Source organism: Amblyomma americanum, chromosome 2, assembly GCF_052857255.1.
Source record: "Amblyomma americanum isolate KBUSLIRL-KWMA chromosome 2, ASM5285725v1, whole genome shotgun sequence".
In the NCBI taxonomy this organism is placed as follows: Eukaryota; Metazoa; Arthropoda; class Arachnida; order Ixodida; family Ixodidae; genus Amblyomma; species Amblyomma americanum.
The window spans coordinates 229,630,231-229,651,083 of record NC_135498.1 but is presented as its reverse complement, the minus strand read 5'-3'; positions in this window follow the sequence as shown (position 1 = coordinate 229,651,083).

Genomic DNA, 20,853 nt, shown 5'->3' with positions numbered 1-20,853 from the left:
TCACAATATGAAAGCAGTGTGGTGTTACGACGAGACACACGCAAGTACTTGCAGTTTTTGATGTTTAGTTTCATGTTTCACTTGTTAGTGTACTCGAGAGCTTGATTAATATCACGATGTGAAAGTAGTGTGGTGTTACGACGGGACACATGCATGTACTGTTAATTTTTGATCTTGAAAGAAGTTAGGACGGCGCTAAAACGACAAAGACAAAGAGGCACGAACACAACAGGACGGGCGCCAACTTGCAACTGAAGTTTATTGCACCAAACCCCTACATTTTTATGCATCAACTGAGCCGTATCACAACAAGCTTATCATACAACAAAACGCAATTTCTACAATAGTCCGAACATCGGAAGTAGGCGCTACTTTTACAGACCAGAGACGCCTTCTGCACTATCCACTTGATAACAGCATTATTCTTACTTTATAAGTCCCCAGATTAAATGATTGCGCAACCCACATGAAAGCAATTGATCATCCAAATGATACACACACGCTTGGGCAAGGCAACCAGTGCGCAAACTCAACAATCGTGATTTAACAGAAAGAGTGAAAATGAAAGAATGACCAACAACAAACGCGGAAAATTTGGTGGACATGAAAACTTAAACCTTCGGGGGAACCTCCCAGCGTCAATGTACTATAATTATCGTCAAAAATTAAAAACCTTTGAGAAAACCTCCCAGCGTCAAAGTGCTACAATATTGGTTCCTACACAAACGTGTTTTCGGTCGATAAAACACATCGATGAAAAACAATGTATGCAGAAAACTTGCAAACGTTGAAACCTAAAGACAGCCTTCGAGAAACGCCACCTCAGCGTCACTAATTGAAATGGACGGCCTACTAACGCATGCGCTTCCCGCTTTCTTAATAAAAAATGCCTCCACAACTTCTCGCTCAAATCTGTCTTTACCGCTCTTCAAAAAAGTTGTTTTGCTCAGATCCGGACTACACCCCTTGCACGTCTTGCAGTGATCTGCAAGGAAACTTCCATGATGTTGGCGCACATTCCGCAAGTGTTCACTGGCACGTTCATTAAAACAGCGAGAAGTTGTGGAGGCATTTTTTATTAAGAAAGCGGGAAGCGCATGCGTTAGTAGGCCGTCCATTTCAATTAGTGACGCTGAGGTGGCGTTTCTCGAAGGCTGTCTTTAGGTTTCAACGTTTGCAAGTTTTCTGCATACATTGTTTTTCATCGATGTGTTTTATCGACCGAAAACACGTTTGTGTAGGAACCAATATTGTAGCACTTTGACGCTGGGAGGTTTTCTCAAAGGTTTTTAATTTTTGACGATAATTATAGTACATTGACGCTGGGAGGTTCCCCCGAAGGTTTAAGTTTTCATGTCCACCAAATTTTCCACGTTTGTTGTTGGTCATTCTTTCATTTTCACTCTTTCTGTTAAATCACGATTGTTGAGTTTGCGCACTGGTTGCCTTGCCCAAGCGTGTGTGTATCATTTGGATGATCAATTGCTTTCATGTGGGTTGCGCAATCATTTAATCTGGGGACTTATAAAGTAAGAATAATGCTGTTATCAAGTGGATAGTGCAGAAGGCGTCTCTGGTCTGTAAAAGTAGCGCCTACTTCCGATGTTCGGACTTTTGTAGAAATTGCGTTTTGTTGTATGATAAGCTTGTTGTGATACGGCTCAGTTGATGCATAAAATTTGGTGCAATAAACTTCAGTTGCAAGTTGGCGCCCGTCCTGTTGTGTTCGTGCCTCTTTGTCTTTGTCGTTTTAGCGCCGTCCTAACTTCTTTCAAGATATTTACCAACTAGCCCAAATCAAAGTACTTCTTAATTTTTGATGTTCCATGTTTCACTTGTTAGTGCAATCGAGAGCATGATTAATATCACGATATGAAAGTAGTGGGGTGTTACGACGAAACATACGCATTTACTTGCAGTTTTTGAGGTTTAGGTCCATGTTTCACTTGTTCGTGTACTCGAGAGCATGATTAATATCACGATATGGAAGTGGTGAGGTGTTACAACGACACACACGCTTGTACTTGCAGTTTTTAATGTTTAGTCCCATGTTTCACTTTTTAATGTACTCGAGAGAATGATTAATATCACGATATGAAAGTAGTGTGGTGTTACGACGAGACACAGGCATGTACTCGCAGTTTTTGATGTTTAGTTCCTCGTTTCACTTGTTAGTGTTCTCGAGAGCATGATTAATATCACGATATAAAGTAGTGTGGTGTTACGAGGAAACATACGCATGTACTTGCAGTTTTTGATGTTTAGGTCCATGTTTCACTTGTTCGTGTACTCGAGAGCATGATTAATATCACGATATGGAAGTGGTGAGGTGTTACAACGACACACACGCTTGTACTTGCAGTTTTTGATGTTTAGTCCCATGTTTCACTTTTTAGTGTACTCGAGAGCATGATTAATATCACGATATGAAAGTAGTGTGGTGTCACGACGAGACACACGCATGTACTCGCAGTTTTTGATGTTTAGTTCCTTGTTTCACTTGTTAGTGTTCTCGAGAGCATGATTAAAATCACGATATGAAAGTAGTGTGGTGTTAAAGGAGACACAAGATTGTACTTGCAGTTTTTGATGTTTATTACCACGTTTCACTTGTTAGTGTACTCGAGAGAATGATTAATATCACGATAAGGAAGTAGTGTGGTGTTACGACGAGACACACCCTTGTACTTGCAGTTTTTGATGATTAGTTCCATGTTTCACTTGTTAGTGTTCTCGAGAGCATGATTAAAATCACGATATGAAAGTAGTGTGGTGTTACGACGAGACGCACGCATGTACTTGCAGTTTTTGATGTTTAGTTCCTCGTTTCACTTGTTAGTGTTCTCGAGAGCATGATTAATATCACGATATAAAGTAGTGTGGTGTTACGAGAAAACATACGCATGTACTTGCAGTTTTTGATGTTTAGGTCCATGTTTCACTTGTTCGTGTACTCGAGAGCATGATTAATATCACGATATGGAAGTGGTGAGGTGTTACAACGACACACACGCTTGTACTTGCAGTTTTTGATGTTTAGTCCCATGTTTCACTTTTTAGTGTTCTCGAGAGCATGACTAATATCACGATATGAAAGTAGTGTGGTGTTACGACGAGACACACGCATGTACTTGCAGTTTTTGATGTTTATTACCATGTTTCACTTGCTAGTCTACTCGAGAGCATGATTAATATCACGATAAGAAAGTAGTGTGGTGTTATGACGAGACACACACCCTTGTACTTGCGGTTTTTGATGATTAGTTCCATGTTTCACTTGTTAGTGTTCTCGAGAGCATGATTAAAATCACGATATGAAAGTAGTGTGGTCTTACGACGAGACACACGCATGTACTTGCAGTTTTTGATGTTTATTACCATGTTTCACTTGTTAGTGTACTCGAGAGCATGATTAATATCACGATAAGAAAGTAGTGTGGTGTTACGACGAGACACACCCTTGTACTTGCAGTTTTTGATGATTAGTTCCATATTTCACTTGTTAGTGTTCTCGAGAGCATGATTAAAATCACGATATGAAAGTAATGTGGTGTTACGACGAGACACACGCATGTACTTGCAGTTTTTGATGTTTTTTACCATGTTTCACTTGTTAGTGTACTCGAGAGCATGATTATTATCACGATAAGAAAGTAGTGTGGTGTTACGACGAGACACACCCTTGTACTTGCAGTTTTTGATGATTAGTTCCATGTTTCACTTGTCAGTGTTCTCGAGAGCATGATTAAAATCACGATATGAAAGTAGTGTGGTGTTACGACGTGACACACGCATGTACGTGCAGTTTTTGATGTTTAGTTCCATGTTTAACTTGTTAGTGTACTCGGGAAATGAATAATATCACGATATAAAAGTAGTGCGGTGTTATGACGAGACACACGCATGTACTGTCATTTTTTGATGTTTAGTTTAATGTTTCACTTGTTAGTGTTGTCGAGAGCATGATTAAAATCACGATATGAAAGTAGTGTGGTCTTACGACGAGACACACGCATGTACTTGCAGTTCTTGATGTTTAGTTCCATGTTTCACTTGTTAGTGTACTCGAGAGCATGATTAAATTCACGATATAAAAGTAGTGTGGTGTTACGATGAGACACACGCATGTGCTTGCAGTTTTTGATGTTTAGTTCCATGTTTCGCTTGTTAGTGTACTCGAGAGCATGATTAATATCACGATATGAAAGTAGTGTGGTGTTACCACGAGACACACGCATGTGCTTGCAGTTTTTGATGTTTAGTTCCATGTTTCACTTGTTAGTGTACTCGAGAGCATGATTAATATCACGATATGAAAGTAGTGTGGTGTTACGACGAGACACACGCAAGTACTTGGAGTTTTTGATGTTTAGTTCCATGTTTCACTTCTTAGTGTACTCGAGAGCATGATTAATATCAATATATGAAAGTAGAGTGGTGTTACGGCGACACACGCGCAGGTACTTGCAGTTCTTGATGATTAGTTTCATGTTTCACTTGTTAGTGTACTCGAGAGCATGATTAATATCACGATATGAAAGTAGTGTGGTAATACGTTGAGACACACGCATGTACTTGCAGTTTTTGATGTTTAGTTTCATGTTTCACTTGTTAGTGTACTCGAGAGCACAATTAATATCACGATAGGAAAGTAGTGTGGTACTACGACGAGAAACATGCATGTACTTTCAGTTTTTGGTGTTTAGTTACATGTTTCATTTGTTAATGTACACGAGAGCATGATTAATATAACTATATGAAAGTTGTGTGGTGTTACGACGAGACACCCGCATGTACTTGCAGTTTTTGATGTTTAGTTCCATGTTTCACTTGTTAGTGTTCTCGAGAGCATGATTAATATCACGATATGAAAGTAGTGTGGTGTTACGACGAGAGACACGCATGTACTTGCAGTTTTTGATGTTTATTACCATGTTTCACTTGCTAGTGTACTCGAGAGCATGATTAATATCACGATAAGAAAGTAGTGTGGAGTTACGACGAGACACACCCTTGTACTTGCAGTTTTTGATGATTAGTTCTATGTTTCACTTGTTAGTGTTCTCGAGAGCATGATTAAAATCATGATATGAAAGTAGTGTGGTGTTACGACGAGACACACGCATGTACTTGCAGTTTTTGATGTTTTTTACCATGTTTCACTTGTTAGTGTACTCGAGAGCATGATTATTATCACGATAAGAAAGTAGTGTGGTGTTACGACGAGACTCGCCCTTGTACTTGCAGTTTTTGATGATTAGTTCCATGTTTCACTTGTTAGTGTTCTCGAGAGCATGATTAAAATCACGATATGAAAGTAGTGTGGTGTTACGACGAGACACACGCATGTACTTGCAGTTTTTGATGTTTATTACCATGTTTCACTTGCTAGTGTACTCGAGAGCATGATTAATATCACGATAAGAAAGTAGTGTGGTGTTATGACGAGACACACCCTTGTACTTGCAGGTTGTGATGAATAGTTCCATGTTTCACTTGTTAGTGTACTCGAGAGCATGATTAAATTCACGATATGAAAGTAGTGTGGTGTTACGACGAGACACACGCATGTGCTGGCAGTTTTTGATGTTTATTACCATGTTTCACTTGCTAGTCTACTCGAGAGCATGATTAATATCACGATAAGAAAGTAGTGTGGTGTTACGACGAGACACACCCTTGTACTTGCAGTTTTTGATGATTAGTTCCATGTTTCACTTGTTAGTGTTCTCGAGAGCATGATTAAAATCACGATATGAAAGTAGTGTGGTGTTACGACGTGACACACGCATGTGCTTGCAGTTTTTGATGTTTAGTTCCTTGTTTCACTTGTTAGTGTACTCGAGAGCATGATTAATAACACGATATGAAAGTAGTGTGGTGTTACGACGAGACACACGCAAGTACTTGCAGTTTTTGATGTTTAGTTCCATGTTTCACTTCTTAGTGTACTCGGGAAATGATTAATATCACGATATAAAAGTAGTGCGGTGTTACGACGAGACACACGCATGTACTGTCATTTTTTGATGTTTAGTTTAATGTTTCACTTGTTAGTGTTCTCGAGAGCATGATTAAAATCACGATATGAAAGTAGTGTGGTCTTACGACGAGGCACACGCATGTACTTGCAGTTTTTGATGTTTAGTTCCATGTTTCACTTGTTAGTGTACTCGAGAGCATGATTAAAATCACGATATGAAAGTAGTGTGGTGTTACGACGTGACACACGCATGTACGTGCAGTTTTTGATGTTTAGTTCCATGTTTCACTTGTTAGTGTACTCGGGAAATGATTAATATCACGATATAAAAGTAGTGCGGTGTTACGACGAGACATACGCATGTACTGTCATTTTTTGATGTTTAGTTTAATGTTTCACTTGTTAGTGTTCTCGAGAGCATGATTAAAATCACGATATGAAAGTAGTGTGGTCTTACGACGAGGCACACGCATGTACTTGCAGTTTTTGATGTTTAGTTCCATGTTTCACTTGTTAGTGTACTCGAGAGCATGATTAAATTCACGATTTGAAAGTAGTGTGGTGTTACGATGAGACACACGCATGTGCTTGCAGTTTTTGATCTTTAGTTCCATGTTTCACTTGTTAGTGTACTCGAGAGCATGATTAATATCACGATATGAAAGTAGTGTGGTGTTACGACGAGACACACGCATGTGCTTGCAGTTTTTGATGTTTAGTTCCTTGTTTCACTTGTTAGTGTACTCGAGAGCATGATTAATAACACGATATGAAAGTAGTGTGGTGTTACGACGAGACACACGCAAGTACTTGCAGTTTTTGATGTTTAGTTCCATGTTTCACTTCTTAGTGTACTCGAGAGCATGATTAATATCAATATATGAAAGTAGAGTGGTGTTACGGCGACACACGCGCAGGTACTTGCAGTTCTTGATGATTAGTTTCATGTTTCACTTGTTAGTGTACTCGAGAGCATGATTAATATCACGATATGAAAGTAGTGCGGTAATACGATGAGACACACGCATGTACTTGCAGTTTTTGATGTTTAGTTTCATGTTTCACTTGTTAGTGTACTCAAGAGCATGATTAATATCACGATATGAAAGTAGTGTGGTAATACGACGAGAAACATGCATGTACTTTCAGTTTTTGGTGTTTAGTTACATGTTTCATTTGTTAATGTACACGAGAGCATGATTAATATAACTATATGAAAGTTGTGTGGTGTTACGACGAGACACCCGCATGTACTTGCAGTTTTTGATGTTTAGTTCCATGTTTCACTTGTTAGTGTTCTCGAGAGCATGACTAATATCACGATATGAAAGTAGTGTGGTGTTACGACGAGACACACGCATGTACTTGCAGTTCTTGATGTTTATTACCATGTTTCACTTGCTAGTGTACTCGAGAGCATGATTAATATCACGATAAGAAAGTAGTGTGGTGTTATGACGAGACACACCCTTGTACTTGCAGTTTTTGATGATTAGTTCCATGTTTCACTTGTTAGTGTTCTTGAGAGCATGATTAAAATCACGATATGAAAGTAGTGTGGTCTTACGACGAGACACACGCATGTACTTGCAGTTTTTGATGTTTTTTACCATGTTTCACTTGTTAGTGTACTCGAGAGCATGATTATTATCACGATAAGAAAGTAGTGTGGTGTTACGACGAGACACACGCATGTACTCGCAGTTTTTGATGATTAGTTCCATGTTTCACTTGTTAGTGTTCTCGAGAGCATGATTAAAATCACGATATGAAAGTAGTGTGGTGTTACGACGAGACACACGCATGTACTTGCAGTTTTTGATGTTTATTACCATGTTTCACTTGTTAGTGTACACGAGAGCATGATTAATATCACGATAAAAAAGTAGTGTGGTGTTACGACGAGACACACCCTTGTACTTGCAGTTTTTGATGATTAGTTCCATGTTTCACTTGTTAGTGTTCTCGAGAGCATGATTAAAATCACGATATGAAAGTAGTGTGGTCTTACGACGAGACACACGCATGTACTTGCAGTTTTTGATGTTTATTACCATGTTTCACTTGTTAGTGTACTCGAGAGCATGATTAATATCACGATAAGAAAGTAGTGTGGTGTTACGACGAGACACACCCTTGTACTTGCAGTTTTTGATGATTAGTTCCATATTTCACTTGTTAGTGTTCTCGAGAGCATGATTAAAATCACGATATGAAAGTAGTGTGGTGTTACGACGAGACACACGCATGTACTTGCAGTTTTTGATGTTTTTTACCATGTTTCACTTGTTAGTGTACTCGAGAGCATGATTATTATCACGATAAGAAAGTAGTGTGGTGTTACGACGAGACACACCCTTGTACTTGCAGTTTTTGATGATTAGTTCCATGTTTCACTTGTCAGTGTTCTCGAGAGCATGATTAAAATCACGATATGAAAGTAGTGTGGTGTTACGACGTGACACACGCATGTACGTGCAGTTTTTGATGTTTAGTTCCATGTTTAACTTGTTAGTGTACTCGGGAAATGAATAATATCACGATATAAAAGTAGTGCGGTGTTATGACGAGACACACGCATGTACTGTCATTTTTTGATGTTTAGTTTAATGTTTCACTTGTTAGTGTTGTCGAGAGCATGATTAAAATCACGATATGAAAGTAGTGTGGTCTTACGACGAGACACACGCATGTACTTGCAGTTCTTGATGTTTAGTTCCATGTTTCACTTGTTAGTGTACTCGAGAGCATGATTAAATTCACGATATAAAAGTAGTGTGGTGTTACGATGAGACACACGCATGTGCTTGCAGTTTTTGATGTTTAGTTCCATGTTTCGCTTGTTAGTGTACTCGAGAGCATGATTAATATCACGATATGAAAGTAGTGTGGTGTTACCACGAGACACACGCATGTGCTTGCAGTTTTTGATGTTTAGTTCCATGTTTCACTTGTTAGTGTACTCGAGAGCATGATTAATATCACGATATAAAAGTAGTGTGGTGTTACGACGAGACACACGCAAGTACTTGGAGTTTTTGATGTTTAGTTCCATGTTTCACTTCTTAGTGTACTCGAGAGCATGATTAATATCAATATATGAAAGTAGAGTGGTGTTACGGCGACACACGCGCAGGTACTTGCAGTTCTTGATGATTAGTTTCATGTTTCACTTGTTAGTGTACTCGAGAGCATGATTAATATCACGATATGAAAGTAGTGTGGTAATACGATGAGACACACGCATGTACTTGCAGTTTTTGATGTTTAGTTTCATGTTTCACTTGTTAGTGTACTCGAGAGCATGATTAATATCACGATAGGAAAGTAGTGTGGTACTACGACGAGAAACATGCATGTACTTTCAGTTTTTGGTGTTTAGTTACATGTTTCATTTGTTAATGTACACGAGAGCATGATTAATATAACTATATGAAAGTTGTGTGGTGTTACGACGAGACACCCGCATGTACTTGCAGTTTTTGATGTTTAGTTCCATGTTTCACTTGTTAGTGTTCTCGAGAGCATGATTAATATCACGATATGAAAGTAGTGTGGTGTTACGACGAGAGACACGCATGTACTTGCAGTTTTTGATGTTTATTACCATGTTTCACTTGCTAGTGTACTCGAGAGCATGATTAATATCACGATAAGAAAGTAGTGTGTTTATGACGAGACACACCCTTGTACTTGCAGTTTTTTATGATAAGTTCCATGTTTCACTTGTTAGTGTTCTCGAGAGCATGATTAAAATCACGTTATGAAAGTAGTGTGGTCTTACGACGAGACACACGCATGTACTTGCAGTTTTTGATGTTTATTACCAAGTTTCACTTGTTAGTGTACTCGAGAGCATGAATAATATCATGATAAGAAAGTAGTGTGGAGTTACGACGAGACACACCCTTGTACTTGCAGTTTTTGATGATTAGTTCTATGTTTCACTTGTTAGTGTTCTCGAGAGCATGATTAAAATCATGATATGAAAGTAGTGTGGTGTTACGACGAGACACACGCATGTACTTGCAGTTTTTGATGTTTTTTACCATGTTTCACTTGTTAGTGTACTCGAGAGCATGATTATTATCACGATAAGAAAGTAGTGTGGTGTTACGACGAGACTCGCCCTTGTACTTGCAGTTTTTGATGATTAGTTCCATGTTTCACTTGTTAGTGTTCTCGAGAGCATGATTAAAATCACGATATGAAAGTAGTGTGGTGTTACGACGAGACACACGCATGTACTTGCAGTTTTTGATGTTTATTACCATGTTTCACTTGCTAGTGTACTCGAGAGCATGATTAATATCACGATAAGAAAGTAGTGTGGTGTTATGACGAGACACACCCTTGTACTTGCAGGTTGTGATGAATAGTTCCATGTTTCACTTGTTAGTGTACTCGAGAGCATGATTAAATTCACGATATGAAAGTAGTGTGGTGTTACGACGAGACACACGCATGTGCTGGCAGTTTTTGATGTTTAGTTCCATGTTTCACTTGTTAGTGTACTCGAGAGCATGAATAATATCACGATATGAATGTAGTGTGGTGTTACGACGAGACACACGCATGTACTTGCAGTTTTTGATGTTTATTACCATGTTTCACTTGCTAGTCTACTCGAGAGCATGATTAATATCACGATAAGAAAGTAGTGTGGTGTTATGACGAGACACACCCTTGTACTTGCAGTTTTTGATGATTAGTTCCATGTTTCACTTGTTAGTGTTCTCGAGAGCATGATTAAAATCACGATATGAAAGTAGTGTGGTCTTACGACGAGACACACGCATGTACTTGCAGTTTTTGATGTTTATTACCATGTTTCACTTGTTAGTGTACTCGAGAGCATGATTAATATCACGATAAGAAAGTAGTGTGGTGTTACGACGAGACACACCCTTGTACTTGCAGTTTTTGATGATTAGTTTCATATTTCACTTGTTAGTGTTCTCGAGAGCATGATTAAAATCACGATATGAAAGTAGTGTGGCGTTACGACGAGACACACGCATGTACTTGCAGTTTTTGATGTTTTTTACCATGTTTCACTTGTTAGTGTACTCGAGAGCATGATTATTATCACGATAAGAAAGTAGTGTGGTGTTACGACGAGACACACCCTTGTACTTGCAGTTTTTGATGATTAGTTCCATGTTTCACTTGTTAGTGTTCTCGAGAGCATGATTAAAATCACGATATGAAAGTAGTGTGGTGTTACGACGTGACACACGCATGTGCTTGCAGTTTTTGATGTTTAGTTCCTTGTTTCACTTGTTAGTGTACTCGAGAGCATGATTAATAACACGATATGAAAGTAGTGTGGTGTTACGACGAGACACACGCAAGTACTTGCAGTTTTTGATGTTTAGTTCCATGTTTCACTTCTTAGTGTACTCGGGAAATGATTAATATCACGATATAAAAGTAGTGCGGTGTTACGACGAGACACACGCATGTACTGTCATTTTTTGATGTTTAGTTTAATGTTTCACTTGTTAGTGTTCTCGAGAGCATGATTAAAATCACGATATGAAAGTAGTGTGGTCTTACGACGAGGCACACGCATGTACTTGCAGTTTTTGATGTTTAGTTCCATGTTTCACTTGTTAGTGTACTCGAGAGCATGATTAAAATCACGATATGAAAGTAGTGTGGTGTTACGACGTGACACACGCATGTACTGTCATTTTTTGATGTTTAGTTTAATGTTTCACTTGTTAGTGTTCTCGAGAGCATGATTAAAATCACGATATAAAAGTAGTGTGGTCTTACGACGAGGCACACGCATGTACTTGCAGTTTTTGATGTTTAGTTTAATGTTTCACTTGTTAGTGTTCTCGAGAGCATGATTAAAATCACGATATGAAAGTAGTGTGGTCTTACGACGAGGCACACGCATGTACTTGCAGTTTTTGATGTTTAGTTCCATGTTTCACTTGTTAGTGTACTCGAGAGCATGATTAAATTCACGATATGAAAGTAGTGTGGTGTTACGATGAGACACACGCATGTGCTTGCAGTTTTTGATGTTTAGTTCCATGTTTCACTTGTTAGTGTACTCGAGAGCATGATTAATATCACGATATGAAAGTAGTGTGGTGTTACGACGAGACACACGCATGTGCTTGCAGTTTTTGATGTTTAGTTCCTTGTTTCACTTGTTAGTGTACTCGAGAGCATGATTAATAACACGATATGAAAGTAGTGTGGTGTTACGACGAGACACACGCAAGTACTTGCAGTTTTTGATGTTTAGTTTCATGTTTCACTTCTTAGTGTACTCGAGAGCATGATTAATATCAATATATGAAAGTAGAGTGGTGTTACGGCGACACACGCGCAGGTACTTGCAGTTCTTGATGATTAGTTTCATGTTTCACTTGTTAGTGTATACGAGAGCATGATTAATATCACGATATGAAAGTAGTGCGGTAATACGATGAGACACACGCATGTACTTGCAGTTTTTGATGTTTAGTTTCATGTTTCACTTGTTAGTGTACTCAAGAGCATGATTAATATCACGATATGAAAGTAGTGTGGTAATACGACGAGAAACATGCATGTACTTTCAGTTTTTGGTGTTTAGTTACATGTTTCATTTGTTAATGTACACGAGAGCATGATTAATATAACTATATGAAAGTTGTGTGGTGTTACGACGAGACACCCGCATGTACTTGCAGTTTTTGATGTTTAGTTCCATGTTTCACTTGTTAGTGTTCTCGAGAGCATGATTAATATCACGATATGAAAGTAGTGTGGTGTTACGACGAGACACACGCATGTACTTGCAGTTCTTGATGTTTATTACCATGTTTCACTTGCTAGTGTACTCGAGAGAATGATTAATATCACGATAAGAAAGTAGTGTGGTGTTATGACGAGACACACCCTTGTACTTGCAGTTTTTGATGATTAGTTCCATGTTTCACTTGTTAGTGTTCTCGAGAGCATGATTAAAATCACGATATGAAAGTAGTGTGGTCTTACGACGAGACACACGCATGTACTTGCAGTTTTTGATGTTTATTACCATGTTTCACTTGTTAGTGTACTCGAGAGCATGATTAATATCACGATAAGAAAGTAGTGTGGTGTTACGACGAGACACACCCTTGTACTTGCAGTTTTTGATGATTAGTTCCATGTTTCACTTGTTAGTGTTCTCGAGAGCATGATTAAAATCACGATATGAAAGTAGCGTGGTGTTACGACGAGACACACGCATGTACTTGCAGTTTTTGATGTTTATTACCATGTTTCACTTGCTAGTCTACTCGAGAGCATGATTAATATCACGATAAAAAAGTAGTGTGGTGTTACGACGAGACACACCCTTGTACTTGCAGTTTTTGATGATTAGTTCCATGTTTCACTTGTTAGTGTTCTCGAGGGCATGATTAAAATCACGATATGAAAGTAGCGTGGTGTTACGACGAGACACACGCATGTACTTGCAGTTTTTGATGTTTATTACCATGTTTCACTTGCTAGTCTACTCGAGAGCATGATTAATATCACGATAAGAAAGTAGTGTGGTGTTATGACGAGACACACACCCTTGTACTTGCAGTTTTTGATGATTAGTTTCATGTTTCACTTGTTAGTGTTCTCGAGAGCATGATTAAAATCACGATATGAAAGTAGTGTGGTCTTACGCCGAGACACACGCATGTACTTGCAGTTTTTGATGTTTATTACCATGTTTCACTTGTTAGTGTACTCGAGAGCATGATTAATATCACGATAAGAAAGTAGTGTGGTGTTACGACGAGACACACCCTTGTACTTGCAGTTTTTGATGATTAGTTCCATATTTCACTTGTTAGTGTTCTCGAGAGCATGATTAAAATCACGATATGAAAGTAGTGTGGTGTTACGACGAGACACACGCATGTACTTGCAGTTTTTGATGTTTTTTACCATGTTTCACTTGTTAGTGTACTCGAGAGCATGATTATTATCACGATAAGAAAGTTGTGTGGTGTTACGACGAGACACACCCTTGTACTTGCAGTTTTTGATGATTAGTTCCATGTCTCACTCGTTAGTGTTCTCGAGAGCATGATTAAAATCACGATATGAAAGTAGTGTGGTGTTACGACGTGACACACGCATGTACGTGCAGGTTTTGATGTTTAGTTCCATGTTTAACTTGTTAGTGTACTCGGGAAATGATTAATATCACGATATAAAAGTAGTGCGGTGTTACGACGAGGCACACGCATGTACTGTCATTTTTTGATGTTTAGTTTAATGTTTCACTTGTTAGTGTTGTGGAGAGCATGATTAAAATCACGATATGAAAGTAGTGTGGTCTTACGACGAGACACACGCATGTACTTGCAGTTTTTGATGTTTAGTTCCATGTTTCACTTGTTAGTGTACTCGAGAGCATGATTAAATTCACGATATGAAAGTAGTGTGGTGTTACGATGAGACACACGCATGTGCTTGCAGTTTTTGATGTTTAGTTCCATGTTTCACTTGTTAGTGTACTCGAGAGCATGATTAATATCACGATATGAAAGTAGTGTGGTGTTACGACGAGACACACGCAAGTACTTAAAGTTTTTGATGTTTAGTTCCATGTTTCACTTCTTAGTGTACTCGAGAGCATGATTAATATCAATATATGAAAGTAGAGTGGTGTTACGGCGACACACGCGCAGGTACTTGCAGTTCTTGATGATTAGTTTCATGCTTCACTTGTCAGTGTACTCGAGAGCATGAATAATATCACGATATGAAAGTAGTGTGGTAATACGATGAGACACACGCATGTACTTTCAGTTTTTGGTGTTTAGTTACATGTTTCATTTGTTAATGTACACGAGAGCATGATTAATATAACTATATGAAAGTTGTGTGGTGTTACGACGAGACACCCGCATGTACTTGCAGTTTTTGATGTTTAGTTCTATGTTTCACTTGTTAGTGTTCTCGAGAGCATGATTAATATCACGATATGAAAGTAGTGTGGTGTTACGACGAGACACACGCATGTACTTGCAGTTTTTGATGTTTATTACCATGTTTCACTTGCTAGTGTACTCGAGACCATGATTAATATCACGATAAGAAAGTAGTGTGGTGTTATGACGAGACACACCCTTGTGCTTGCAGTTTTTGATGATAAGTTCCATGTTTCACTTGTTAGTGTTCTCGAGAGCATGATTAAAATCATGATATGAAAGTAGTGTGGTGTTACGACGAGACACACGCATGCACTTGCAGTTTTTGATGTTTTTTACCATGTTTCACTTGTTAGTGTACTCGAGAGCATGATTATTATCACGATAAGAAAGTAGTGTGGTGTTACGACGAGACTCGCCCTTGTACTTGCAGTTTTTGATGATTAGTTCCATGTTTCACTTGTTAGCGTTCTCGAGAGCATGATTAAAATCACGATATGAAAGTAGTGTGGTGTTACGACGAGACACACGCATGTACTTGCAGTTTTTGATGTTTATTACCATGTTTCTCTTGCTAGTGTACTCGAGAGCATGATTAATATCACGATAAGAAAGTAGTGTGGTGTTATGACGAGACACACCCTTGTACTTGCAGGTTGTGATGAATAGTTCCATGTTTCACTTGTTAGTGTACTCGAGAGCATGAATCAATTCACGATATGAAAGTAGTGTGGTGTTACGACGAGACACACGCATGTGCTTGCAGTTTTTGATGTTTAGTTCCATGTTTCACTTGTTAGTGTACTCGAGAGCATGAATAATATCACGATATGAATGTAGTGTGGTGTTACGACGAGACACACGCATGTACTTGCAGTTTTTGATGTTTATTACCATGTTTCACTTGCTAGTCTACTCGAGAGCATGATTAATATCACGATAAGAAAGTAGTGTGGTGTTATGACGAGACACACCCTTGTACTTGCAGTTTTTGATGATTAGTTCCATGTTTCACTTGTTAGTGTTCTCGAGAGCATGATTAAAATCACGATATGAAAGTAGTGTGGTCTTACGACGAGACACACGCATGTACTTGCAGTTTTTGATGTTTATTACCATGTTTCACTTGTTAGTGTACTCGAGAGCATGATTAATATCACGATAAGAAAGTAGTGTGGTGTTACGACGAGACACACCCTTGTACTTGCAGTTTTTGATGATTAGTTCCATATTCCACTTGTTAGTGTTCTCGAGAGCATGATTAAAATCACGATATGAAAGTAGTGTGGTGTTACGACGAGACACACGCATGTACTTGCAGTTTTTGATGTTTTTTACCATGTTTCACTTGTTAGTGTACTCGAGAGCATGATTATTATCACGATAAGAAAGTAGTGTGGTGTTACGACGAGACACACCCTTGTACTTGCAGTTTTTGATGATTAGTTCCATGTTTCACTTGTTAGTGTTCTTGAGAGCATGATTAAAATCACGATATGAAAGTAGTGTGGTGTTACGACGTGACACACGCATGTACTGTCATTTTTTGATGTTTAGTTTAATGTTTCACTTGTTAGTGTTCTCGAGAGCATGATTAAAATCACGATATGAAAGTAGTGTGGTCTTACGACGAGGCACACGCATGTGCTTGCAGTTTTTGATGTTTAGTTCCATGTTTCACTTGTTAGTGTACTCGAGAGCATGATTAAATTCACGATATGAAAGTAGTGTGGTGTTACGATGAGACACACGCATGTGCTTGCAGTTTTTGATGTTTAGTTCCATGTTTCACTTGTTAGTGTACTCGAGAGCATGATTAATATCACGATATGAAAGTAGTGTGGTGTTACGACGAGACACACGCATGTGCTTGCAGTTTTTGATGTTTAGTTCCTTGTTTCACTTGTTAGTGTACTCGAGAGCATGATTAATAACACGATATGAAAGTAGTGTGATGTTACGACGAGACACACGCAAGTACTTGCAGTTTTTGATGTTTAGTTCCATGTTTCACTTCTTAGTGTACTCGAGAGCATGATTAATATCAATATATGAAAGTAGAGTGGTGTTACGGCGACACACGCGCAGGTACTTGCAGTTCTTGATGATTAGTTTCATGTTTCACTTGTTAGTGTACTCGAGAGCATGAATAATATCACAATATGAAAGTAGTGTGGTAATACGATGAGACACACGCATGTACTTGCAGTTTTTGATGTTTAGTTTCATGTTTCACTTGTTAGTGTACTCGAGAGCATGATTAATATCACGATATGAAAGTAGTGTGGTAATACGACGAGAAACATGCATGTACTTTCAGTTTTTGGTGTTAAGTTACATGTTTCATTTGTTAATGTGCACGAGAGCATGATTAATATAACTATATGAAAGTTGTGTGGTGTTACGACGAGACACCCGCATGTACTTGCAGTTTTTGATGTTTAGTTCCATGTTTCACTTGTTAGTGTTCTCGAGAGCATGATTAATATCACGATATAAAAGTAGTGTGGTGTTACGACGAGACACACGCATGTACTTGCAGTTCTTGATGTTTATTACCATGTTTCACTTGCTAGTGTACTCGAGAGCATGATTAATATCACGATAAGAAAGTAGTGTGGTGTTAAAGGAGACACAAGATTGTACTTGCAGTTTTTGATGTTTATTACCATGTTTCACTTGTTAGTGTACACGAGAGCATGATTAATATCACGATAAAAAAGTAGTGTGGTGTTACGACGAGACACACCCTTGTACTTGCAGTTTTTGATGATTAGTTCCATGTTTCACTTGTTAGTGTTCTCGAGAGCATGATTAAAATCACGATATGAAAGTAGTGTGGTGTTACGACGAGACACACGCATGTACTTGCAGTTTTTGATGTTTATTACCATGTTTCACTTGCTAGTCTACTCGAGAGCATGATTAATATCACGATAAGAAAGTAGTGTGGTGTTATGACGAGACACACACCCTTGTACTTGCGGTTTTTGATGATTAGTTCCATGTTTCACTTGTTAGTGTTCTCGAGAGCATGATTAAAATCACGATATGAAAGTAGTGTGGTCTTACGACGAGACACACGCATGTACTTGCAGTTTTTGATGTTTATTACCATGTTTCACTTGTTAGTGTACTCGAGAGCATGATTAATATCACGATAAGAAAGTAGTGTGGTGTTACGACGAGACACACCCTTGTACTTGCAGTTTTTGATGATTAGTTCCATATTTCACTTGTTAGTGTTCTCGAGAGCATGATTAAAATCACGATATGAAAGTAATGTGGTGTTACGACGAGACACACGCATGTACTTGCAGTTTTTGATGTTTTTTACCATGTTTCACTTGTTAGTGTACTCGAGAGCATGATTATTATCACGATAAGAAAGTAGTGTGGTGTTACGACGAGACACACCCTTGTACTTGCAGTTTTTGATGATTAGTTCCATGTTTCACTTGTCAGTGTTCTCGAGAGCATGATTAAAATCACGATATGAAAGTAGTGTGGTGTTACGACGTGACACACGCATGTACGTGCAGTTTTTGATGTTTAGTTCCATGTTTAACTTGTTAGTGTACTCGGGAAATGAATAATATCACGATATAAAAGTAGTGCGGTGTTATGACGAGACACACGCATGTACTGTCATTTTTTGATGTTTAGTTTAATGTTTCACTTGTTAGTGTTGTCGAGAGCGTGATTAAAATCACGATATGAAAGTAGTGTGGTCTTACGACGAGACACACGCATGTACTTGCAGTTCTTGATGTTTAGTTCCATGTTTCACTTGTTAGTGTACTCGAGAGCATGATTAAATTCACGATATAAAAGTAGTGTGGTGTTACGATGAGACACACGCATGTGCTTGCAGTTTTTGATGTTTAGTTCCATGTTTCGCTTGTTAGTGTACTCGAGAGCATGATTAATATCACGATATGAAAGTAGTGTGGTGTTACCACGAGACACACGCATGTGCTTGCAGTTTTTGATGTTTAGTTCCATGTTTCACTTGTTAGTGTACTCGAGAGCATGATTAATATCACGATATGAAAGTAGTGTGGTGTTACGACGAGACACACGCAAGTACTTGGAGTTTTTGATGTTTAGTTCCATGTTTCACTTCTTAGTGTACTCGAGAGCATGATTAATATCAATATATGAAAGTAGAGTGGTGTTACGGCGACACACGCGCAGGTACTTGCAGTTCTTGATGATTAGTTTCATGTTTCACTTGTTAGTGTACTCGAGAGCATGATTAATATCACGATATGAAAGTAGTGTGGTAATACGTTGAGACACACGCATGTACTTGCAGTTTTTGATGTTTAGTTTCATGTTTCACTTGTTAGTGTACTCGAGAGCACAATTAATATCACGATAGGAAAGTAGTGTGGTACTACGACGAGAAACATGCATGTACTTTCAGTTTTTGGTGTTTAGTTACATGTTTCATTTGTTAATGTACACGAGAGCATGATTAATATAACTATATGAAAGTTGTGTGGTGTTACGACGAGACACCCGCATGTACTTGCAGTTTTTGATGTTTAGTTCCATGTTTCACTTGTTAGTGTTCTCGAGAGCATGATTAATATCACGATATGAAAGTAGTGTGGTGTTACGACGAGAGACACGCATGTACTTGCAGTTTTTGATGTTTATTACCATGTTTCACTTGCTAGTGTACTCGAGAGCATGATTAATATCACGATAAGAAAGTAGTGTGGAGTTACGACGAGACACACCCTTGTACTTGCAGTTTTTGATGATTAGTTCTATGTTTCACTTGTTAGTGTTCTCGAGAGCATGATTAAAATCATGATATGAAAGTAGTGTGGTGTTACGACGAGACACACGCATGTACTTGCAGTTTTTGATGTTTTTTACCATGTTTCACTTGTTAGTGTACTCGAGAGCATGATTATTATCACGATAAGAAAGTAGTGTGGTGTTACGACGAGACTCGCCCTTGTACTTGCAGTTTTTGATGATTAGTTCCATGTTTCACTTGTTAGTGTTCTCGAGAGCATGATTAAAATCACGATATGAAAGTAGTGTGGTGTTACGACGAGACACACGCATGTACTTGCAGTTTTTGATGTTTATTACCATGTTTCACTTGCTAGTGTACTCGAGAGCATGATTAATATCACGATAAGAAAGTAGTGTGGTGTTATGACGAGACACACCCTTGTACTTGCAGGTTGTGATGAATAGTTCCATGTTTCACTTGTTAGTGTACTCGAGAGCATGATTAAATTCACGATATGAAAGTAGTGTGGTGTTACGACGAGACACACGCATGTGCTGGCAGTTTTTGATGTTTATTACCATGTTTCACTTGCTAGTCTACTCGAGAGCATGATTAATATCACGATAAGAAAGTAGTGTGGTGTTACGACGAGACACACCCTTGTACTTGCAGTTTTTGATGATTAGTTTCATATTTCACTTGTTAGTGTTCTCGAGAGCATGATTAAAATCACGATATGAAAGTAGTGTGGTGTTACGACGAGACACACGCATGTACTTGCAGTTTTTGATGTTTTTTACCATGTTTCACTTGTTAGTGTACTCGAGAGCATGATTATTATCACGATAAGAAAGTAGTGTGGTGTTACGACGAGACACACCCTTGTACTTGCAGTTTTTGATGATTAGTTCCATGTTTCACTTGTTAGTGTTCTCGAGAGCATGATTAAAATCACGATATGAAAGTAGTGTGGTGTTACGACGTGACACACGCATGTGCTTGCAGTTTTTGATGTTTAGTTCCTTGTTTCACTTGTTAGTGTACTCGAGAGCATGATTAATAACACGATATGAAAGTAGTGTGGTGTTACGACGAGACACACGCAAGTACTTGCAGTTTTTGATGTTTAGTTCCATGTTTCACTTCTTAGTGTACTCGGGAAATGATTAAAATCACGATATGAAAGT